A 9119-nucleotide genomic window follows, 5' to 3' on the forward strand; every position below is an offset into this window, starting at 1 on the left:
GGCGAGGCCTGCGTGCCACAGTAAGGCTCGTCTGTAATCCTTTTTCCCTCAGTTTATCCCAGGTGAGGAGCTTTTGTGCCTGGTCAGCGCCTTCTGTCCTGACCAGAACACCGCCCTTTTGGGTGATTTTTATCAATTGTATGTCCCCAATGCTCTTCAATTCTTCTTGGGACGGGAGTTCCTTGAATATATCTTTTGCAGTCCATCCCGCTGCGCTTCCCTTGAGTGTGACATATGTCGCCGTCTCCTGGAGTTTAAGCGGAATGGCCGGAACTCTCGCAAGGACGCCAGCGAAGGTAAGTTTTTTCCTCTCCTTTAGCCCTTCTTTCGGAGGCACATCCTGGACTGGGGTCTTCTTCTTCCTCCTCTTTCTTCGCTCGAATTTTCCCCAGCTTCCGCTATCCTCTTCTTCGCCGTCTGTAGAGGTCTCCGATTTAAGGTTCCTTCCCCTACAGATTGGTTTATGGCTGGACCTTTGGGGCATTGGGGCCGGTTCCGCGCCCTCATATTTCCAGTACACGGCCTAGTCCAGCCTTCCTGGTCTCATTCTGCTTCTTCGCTGTCCTCTTCGTCATCTTCCATTGGTGGCTCGCCAACCCCGGATGGTCGAGCCCTTCCCAATGTATAGTGCGTTGGCCCGACCACCTCCACCCGTAGATGAATTTCCTGAAGTACGGGTAGTTCTCCTCCTCCATCAGGACAGGGAAGTCCGACTCGGCGAGGGCGAAGATCCCGCTTTTTCTCGTCAACCTGCCACGGTGTCCTTCCATCGCGGTGCAGTCCAATAACACATGCTCTGCTGTTTCTGGGACCCCACACATCAGGCACCGGGGATCGATGTTCTTTCCGAAGATTTGCAGCTTTCCCCGGAATCCACCGTGTGCCGGAAATGCGAGACCCAATAGTCTGGGATGACCCAACCTGCTCTCAATCTTGAGTGCACAGTGGGGAAGAATCTCCTCAGCGTCGCACCCTTTTCACTTGTCCACCAACGTCCATTACTCAATCGACTCTTCCCGCAGGAACTTCTTCCAACGGTTCGGGGTCTCGCCGATCCTCTCCCGCAGTCTCGCCGGTAGCATTCCTTGCCCTTGCCTCTTCACATCCTCCTCCTAGAGGATGAGGTCCGGGGGCATTGCTCCGGCCAGCACCTGCACCGCCTCAGCGACACTGTCCTATATGCCTTCGTGACCATCAGCAGAGCCAGTCGTTGCTTAGTGGCCAGTCTTTTCTTCTGCTCCCGCGTGAGGGTTCGACCCCACGCAGAGGAGGAGTGGAGTTTCTGATTCGCGTCCTGGCTTTTCCCAGACATGGCCTGTTATTCGCAGGGCATATTTCCCTGTGGATGTGGACCCGAAATGTCTCTCCCTCTATCCCCCAACTACCTAATTCCATATCCTCTCTCATCCAAGCAGCTGCCTCAGCGCCTTCCGGCTCAGGATAGTATGGGAACTACCAGTGTCGACCAGGCATCTCACGCCGCTCACTCCGATGATAGGCAGACCGCTGGTCTAACCTGTGATATTGTAAATTTCTAGTGTGCGGTCGTCACTCTCCTGTCTGGATCTTCTTCCTTCGTGTGCTCGTCGCCAGCTGCTGGTTGGTGGTTTATTTCTCCGCCCTCCTCTTCCTTCCACCGCTGTCCCTCAGGCTTCTGATGCTTCTGAGGTTTCACTAGAGGACTCACTAAGTCTATAGTTCTCTCGTCTTCTCCGTCGTATCCGCTGGAAATTTATTTCCATCGGTTCTCCTGGTCCCATCTCTGCCATTCTGTACATACAAGGGAAGGGCACTGTATATTGCCTTCATTGCCGCACTTAAAGCACCTTTTGCGGTGCATTGGGCCACCAGGTGTCCTAATTTTCCGCACTCATGGCACTTCCTGTCTTCGTTCCCTCCTCCATTGCCTATTCTCCTCTGGTTCGGTCGCCTTTCTCAGCCCGTACCTCTATCTTTACCACTATCCCTGGGTTCTCTTCTCTTCCATGGTGTTGACGGATTCCTTATGCGGTGTTCTGGTACTTTTTTCCATCCTCCATCGTCGACATCCATCCTTGCACCCTCCTCTCTAGCGTTCGCGTTGATCATGTCTTGAGCACATTCCACAAACGTGGCGTTTGTTAGGTAACCCTTCCTTATCTCCTTAGCCAGTTGCACCTACATTGTGGATGCGATGATATTCATCCTCCAATTTACTACATCCGCTCCAAGGTCTCTCTCATCTTTTCTGTGGTCAGATTAAAGTGGCCTAACAGCGTGGCTGCGTAATGTACGTTAGACTGCGCGTGCTTTCTCCTCTCCCGCATCATGTAGAAAATGTCTTTCTCTGAGGACCATCTGCCTCCTCCATAGGCCTTCTATGATCTTTCCTTCACTACTGGCCATGCTGTTTCCTCGTCTGCCTGAATATGGTTCAAAATACTTCGCTTGATCCGCCATATGAGTGCTGGCTTGAGGGAAATCGCGTCATTCTTTTCCAGCATACATGGATGAGCTCCTAGTTTTTGGAAGACGTACAGGAAAATATAGAACACTTGCGGGTCTTTTTCAACAGAGTCAACAAATCAAGATTGAAATAAAAAAAGCAGCTTATACTACCTCCAATCTGAGAGGTCTTAAAGTTGAACATGATATAGGAAATCTTGTCGAATGTTCTTGTTAATGTTAACTTAGTTGATGATGAAAGGTACAAAAATATTGTAGAAAATAACAAACAAAAACTAATAATTACAATGCAGTCGATTCTGGAGAAATGGATATCAATGAGTCCAAAGGAGTACTAAATAAATATGACGAGGACATCGATGGCGCTAAGAAATCATCATTTTTTATTGGGATGGATAATGCAGCAACTATAAACCAAATCAGTTAAAGCTAAATTGAAGCAAAAAGCAAAAATGATCTTAGATACGTTACAGTTGTCTGAACCAAAGATTGCTTCTGAATATTAATGGAATGGACGAACCACAAGATGATGGAATTGGTGGCTCCATTGTGTTGAACTCGACAGCAGATTTCTCTCATACACTTGGTGATATACCTATATATGGATTAGCTGAAAATAGGGAAGACGGACCATACATTATATTAGATTTTGAAAAAGAAAAAGGAATAAACTGATTGTCGCAGTGGAGGCTGGAATAATGTTGAAATGGATCAAAAAGTAGCTGAAATCAAGCAGCCAGAGGATCTTGGATGCCGAGCCAGATCTTGGATCAGAAGTGGGAGATGTCCTTTGGCTAGCCGTGTCAATGGATTACTTAGAAAAAGAGACAGTGAACTGGCCTTCTATGTCCCCATTCTCTCACCTCTCAATGTGCAAGATTCAATTGACAATAAGGCATATCAAGGGTAAATTAAAATGAACACACAAGGCAAAGGTTGTATAAATCACTCTAACCTTCAGGATGTTTTAGTTGATCCAGAGTTATGTGACCTAGAACACTGAAAAGGAAAATGAAGTCATCTTTTCCCAGGAAGGAAGCATGGAAGAGAGTGATAAAGACCATGAAGACAAAGTTTATATCCTGAAAGAACAAGAGACAATAAATTAACACAATGGAGGTGACCAACAAGTCAATTGTATCTAAAATTACCACCAACTCAACATCTTAATAGACATTTTTTTAACTTTTTATGAATAAATATATTATTACTACTACTTGAATTTAAAATGTTAAAATGAAATATTTAAAAAAAAACCCGAATTATTGCAAGATGTGAAAACTCAGTGACTTATTGTCATCAATAATATAGTTTTTCATTCTGTTAGGCTGGCCAAAATGGAGAGTATTGGAAAAGTTGTGTGAAGGAGAATGAAGATGAAATCAGAAGGATTAGGTAAATGTGGGAGGGACCAGTTGTCTACTACTGTACTATGCTGACAAGCAGCAGAAATATAATTTTTTTTTTTAATATTAAACAAACTCTGCTTCCTCCACAAGAAACTCCAGTTCTATATTTTCTAAACATTAACTTCTTTGTAAATTTTGAGATAGATTATTAAAGGTATAATGCCTATTTTAAATGTTGAAACATGAAAAGCTGCTAATAATTGTTAAATGTATGAACAAAAGAAAGCAGAAGAAGAAACAATCAGTCATGTAAGTTCTTTGTCTTAGACAAGAAAGATGGATTATCCATCAACTTACTACTTCCACCCTTAACTTCCAATCTAGTTACATCATATATAAGGAAGAGTTGGAGAGAAGAGAAAGAAATGCTTTATTCATTCTTGCGGGCCAAATACATTGGGTTGTCACATTACACAGCATAATAATCAATCCGTGATCGGATATCTATAAATTACATATTTTTATATGATACAATATAATAGAAAGATAACATTTTTTTTTTCACAGTTTTCTTTTACATTTCTTTTACAATTAATACCAGTCTACAAACTAAATACAAGTTTTTCAATTTATTCCTTTTTTTCTTTCTCTTCCATTTCACAACCCTTATTTCATTTGATCAACATATTCCCCTATATAACAAATATTAAAATATTTTCTAACTTCGATACCCAGTTCAATGGGTATGTGTTGGAAGACAGCTCTGCATAATTAATCTGCACAACTTGCTTGTAACATTGTAAACATTAGGTATTAATTCAGTAACTTTTAATTGTCATTTAAAATAAAGATGGGATATTAATTTTCTATTAATAAAACTCAAAAAGGATAGTGAAGAGAGGCATAGGACCTTGCACCTGATGTGGTTCTGTGAGGTACTGAGCAGATTTTATCATTATTTATTTCAAAGAAAATTTGTGGAATCCTTAAAATGAATGTATCCATTAATCTACAAAAGAAAAGATTATTCAAGAGGTATTCTTTGCAAATATCACAGATTGAACTTGCATTATTTTAGATAATTTTTTTTAAAATTTATAATATCTTGTATTCCTGTTCCTCATAAATAGAAGTAGATACAGATTTAAAGTTTTCACACCTTAATTTTGATGATATTTGAATATAAGGATATTTAAAAAGAATAGAAACATGGATAATCAGTTTAACTAAATATATACCAATTATCAATGAAAAAATAGAAAGGAAAAAAAATAGTGAGAATTTGAAAATATTTTCTCTTGAGGTGTTATTATAAATCCTTAAATACCTCTTGGCAGTTTCTTGTTCAAACTTTTATTAATGAACAATCAATTTATCAATGAATTTTCAGGCAGAAAAGTGAACAACTTCAATCTGTTATATTTCCAAAGAATATCATCACTTAAAAATCATGACTTAAATTTGGATGCATACCTAAACTAATGTTACACTACAATTTTATCAGAAAATTACATTCATTAATTACTTTTGAAATTTTTAAAAATTTAATGTTTAATTTATAATAACCTAAAATGCTGGTTTCTGTTTAAATTGTTTGTAATTCCTCTTGCTGATTATTTTAATCAATATTTTCCTAATGTAACAGCATATTGATTTTATTTAATTATATTTTCATTAGTTAATTTATTATTATGGAGACATTAAAGACATAATTAAATGGACAAATTGATAGTTTTATGTCATTTCAATTGTGTAATATTTCATTGAAATCGTATGTATATAAATAATGTTGATGTAAAATATTGATTTATGTATCACTCTTTTTCCAAATTGTGGATAGAGGTAGTTATAAATACAATAAAGATATACTTGGAATAAATATTTTAATTAGTAGTTGACCAAATCTTATAGACTGTTTGTAGCAAAGCAGATTGTCTCTAAATATTGAGATTTGATGTAGGTTTTAACTGATAAAAAGTTTCTCAGTAAAAGTAAAGACATAAATGTTTTATATAATGAACAAAAACTGATGTATCTTAATTAGAAGTTTATATAGAAGCAATAAACACTTAATATTTCAAGAAAAATAAAATCGCAGAAATATAAAAATTTGGTACAATTAGAATTAAGATTAAATTAGGACCAGTTTGGATTATTACGAGATGTAGAGTATTTTGTACATAACATTATTAAACAAGTATTATATGAAATGTAAGTTCTTTACTTGTGTTATCTATTTCTTTTTTGCTTTAATTTGTTATTATTTAAACAAAATAGCAGAAAAAGTATACTTCAGGACACTGGCGGATCCTGCCAGAACCCCCTCCTCTCTGAAAGGTGAAATAATTATTTTTTTCTTGATAATTTGTTTTCATCACACTTAAATATGACCAGCACCTTAATTATTATGTCCTACATTGAAAAAAAAAAAAAATTCAAAATTTATTTGATTTAAACTGCATTTTGTTTTAGATCGAAATTCTTCTAGTGCCTCTCCTGAAAAAACCCAATGGATCTGCCACTACTTTAGGATAGAGAAATTATGGCACAACACTTACACAAAAGATAAATCTAGCAAAATGTAGTATTGGCAGAAAATAGTCAGAAAGTGACTGAAAATAGTATATACTTCTGAGTGCTGTCCATAGCTCAGGTGGTTGAGGTACAGGTCTTTAAAACCTAGTAATAGTTAGAATAGGTTGTTTACCTCTAGATAACCCCACTGAAACCTATGTGGTGGAAGAAAACTAGGTTAGCTGAAGAAGATAACTGTCAGTTGTGGTACTATAAAAAAGAAACTTATCCAGCAATGCTGCAAAAAAAAACTTGTATTATATTTTTATATTTAGGTTGCTCCTGTATTTTTGTAGATGGTATATGTATTTCTAATAAATTTATTATTGTTACAGATCTAAAAATGATTGTTAGCATTGCATCCTATTCTTTGAAATCACAAAAGTAGATTTTGTTAGTATTATATCAGATCATAAGTTTAACCATTGATTTTCATATCAAATATGTATTTGATTTACTTCATGTCAAGAAAAAATTAGCTTACACAGCCTATAAATTTTCTAGCTTTGATGTTGCTTGATTTGACCCCATAAATAGACTAAATGAACACAATTGAAAGATTAATATTAATTATAGAATTTAGATCAAATTGAATATTTAAATAAACTTCATTATTTTAATGTTTCGGTTACATTAATTTTAGTTACTCTTTTATTAAATTTTCGGTTAGTTGCAATCTTCTTCATTATATAATGTTTTTGGTGACTTGGCATATATACAAAAAAAGACCTTGATTTGCCAAACCTAAAATGCAAACTAGAAGTTTTCAATTATTATATTGATTCCATTAAACAAAGCCATTTGTAAGAATCGTACACATCTAAAGCGAAAGAAGCACAACACTAAATTTCAATCAATAGAAATTTAAATGGTAGACCCATTCCAAAGTGTAGTCAAACCAAACCGTATGAATTATAGACATTCGAACAGCAACATTTGTTAAAGAAAAACCCTCAGTGTTTTCACATAAAACATAGCCAGTATCCTATATTTGTTCTTACAAAAGTGAATGGAATGGGCAAGAGAGCATGCACAAGTAGTTCAACAATACTTTTAAAAATATAGATACAAATTTCAATAAGCCATTTCTCTGCTAATAATGATCTGATTTCTATCATTCCAAACAGCCTATAGAAAAACCAGAGAAAAAAAAATTGAATTATGAGCAAATTATGATTAATTTTAATCATAACTTTCTTTTTTACTGAATAAATCAAGGATTTTAATAGCTTCAAACTTTCCCAGGTTAATGATGAGTTGATAGTTGACTGTAGATCATATATATGAGAAGAAGATGATTGGTGAGATCAGTGAAGAACAAAAATAAGGAAAAACTTATATATTAGTGCTATTTTAACCAGAATTTCAGGCCTTCATAAGAGCTAGGAACAAAAACAACCATAATGATGAAATGGAATTACATAAAACAAGAAACATCAGAAAATATAGGTACATAAGTAATATTAAAGAAAATACACATAGTAATATTATAAGAATATTAAAATGTTAAACAATAATATACAGAAAAAATACTATATTAAATAATTCAAAAAGAAAATAATATTAATATGAGAATCAACTAAATAAATATATTTAGAAAAACCAGTGTACAGTACAAAGTACACAAGGATTCAAAACACAAATCTTTGCTAATACTGAACAGATTTAGGTGATTTTAGTTTTGTATTATAGAGAATTTCATTATCTCTAAAATAGGAGGCTATTATCTCCCAAAAGCTGTATTATTTTTGGGTCATTTTTAAAACAGTTTTTTTTTAGGTATTAGAAATAAATTCCAACTTTCAGCTTTCAAACTGCTTAGGGGCTGTAATTTTTTTGAAACCCAGCCTTATACATTAATAGCATAAGGGGAATTACTTTATTTATTAATTATTAATTTTAACTTTATAGGTGTTGTTGATTTTGAGGTACACTGATTAACAAAGTGTCACAGATACACACAGCCCGCTTTTACGTTAGAGATAAAATTACTACAAAAATTTATAATTAGAAATCTGTCTCTGACTTATTTGTGATTTAAACATGCTATTGTATTATATTATAAAAAATAGTGAATTATTCACCACATTATGTCTCCTACATATTAGATAACACCCACAAGAGACTGGAATACACAGATGTAACTGTCTACTTTGTATCTTTACAAAATCAAACCTCTTTTGAAAATATAAGTTTTAATATTGAGATTAAAAAATATTTACTTTTTTAGACTAATTGATGTCAAACTGCAGTCTGATCAGATAATATTATAAATGTTTCCAATAAATGAATAATATTATTAATTACAAGATAACATACGAAAAATAATTTGAATATGTAAAGAATTTTAAAAAAATGATAAAATCCCACACAATTGGAGATAATATCAACAAAAAATTAAGTTAAATATGTAGAGGTGCCAGAACTGGAGCTCTAGCAATTGAAAATTAATAATGAATGTTAAAAAATAGTATAACTTAAATTAAAATTTAAAATAATTCTTTCTATTTATAATGCTAGATTTCATATTTCGATTATACCAGGTCATTCAAAAAGTCCTGTCGTTTTTTTGGGGGAAATTATAAATAAATAAATATTTTCAAATAATCAACTTTATTCATAAAAATATCCACCAATACAGTCGGTAACCTTCTCCCAACGAGATGGTAAAGCCCAAATTCCTTCCTTAAAAAACTGTTGATTTTTACTGCAAAAATAAGTGGTCAGTTCGTGAATTAGGTTGTCACGGTC

The sequence above is a fragment of the Halyomorpha halys genome, unplaced genomic scaffold (assembly GCF_000696795.3).
Source record: "Halyomorpha halys isolate HHAL.00 unplaced genomic scaffold, Hhal_1.1 Scaffold2030.1, whole genome shotgun sequence".
Taxonomy (NCBI): Eukaryota; Metazoa; Arthropoda; class Insecta; order Hemiptera; family Pentatomidae; genus Halyomorpha; species Halyomorpha halys.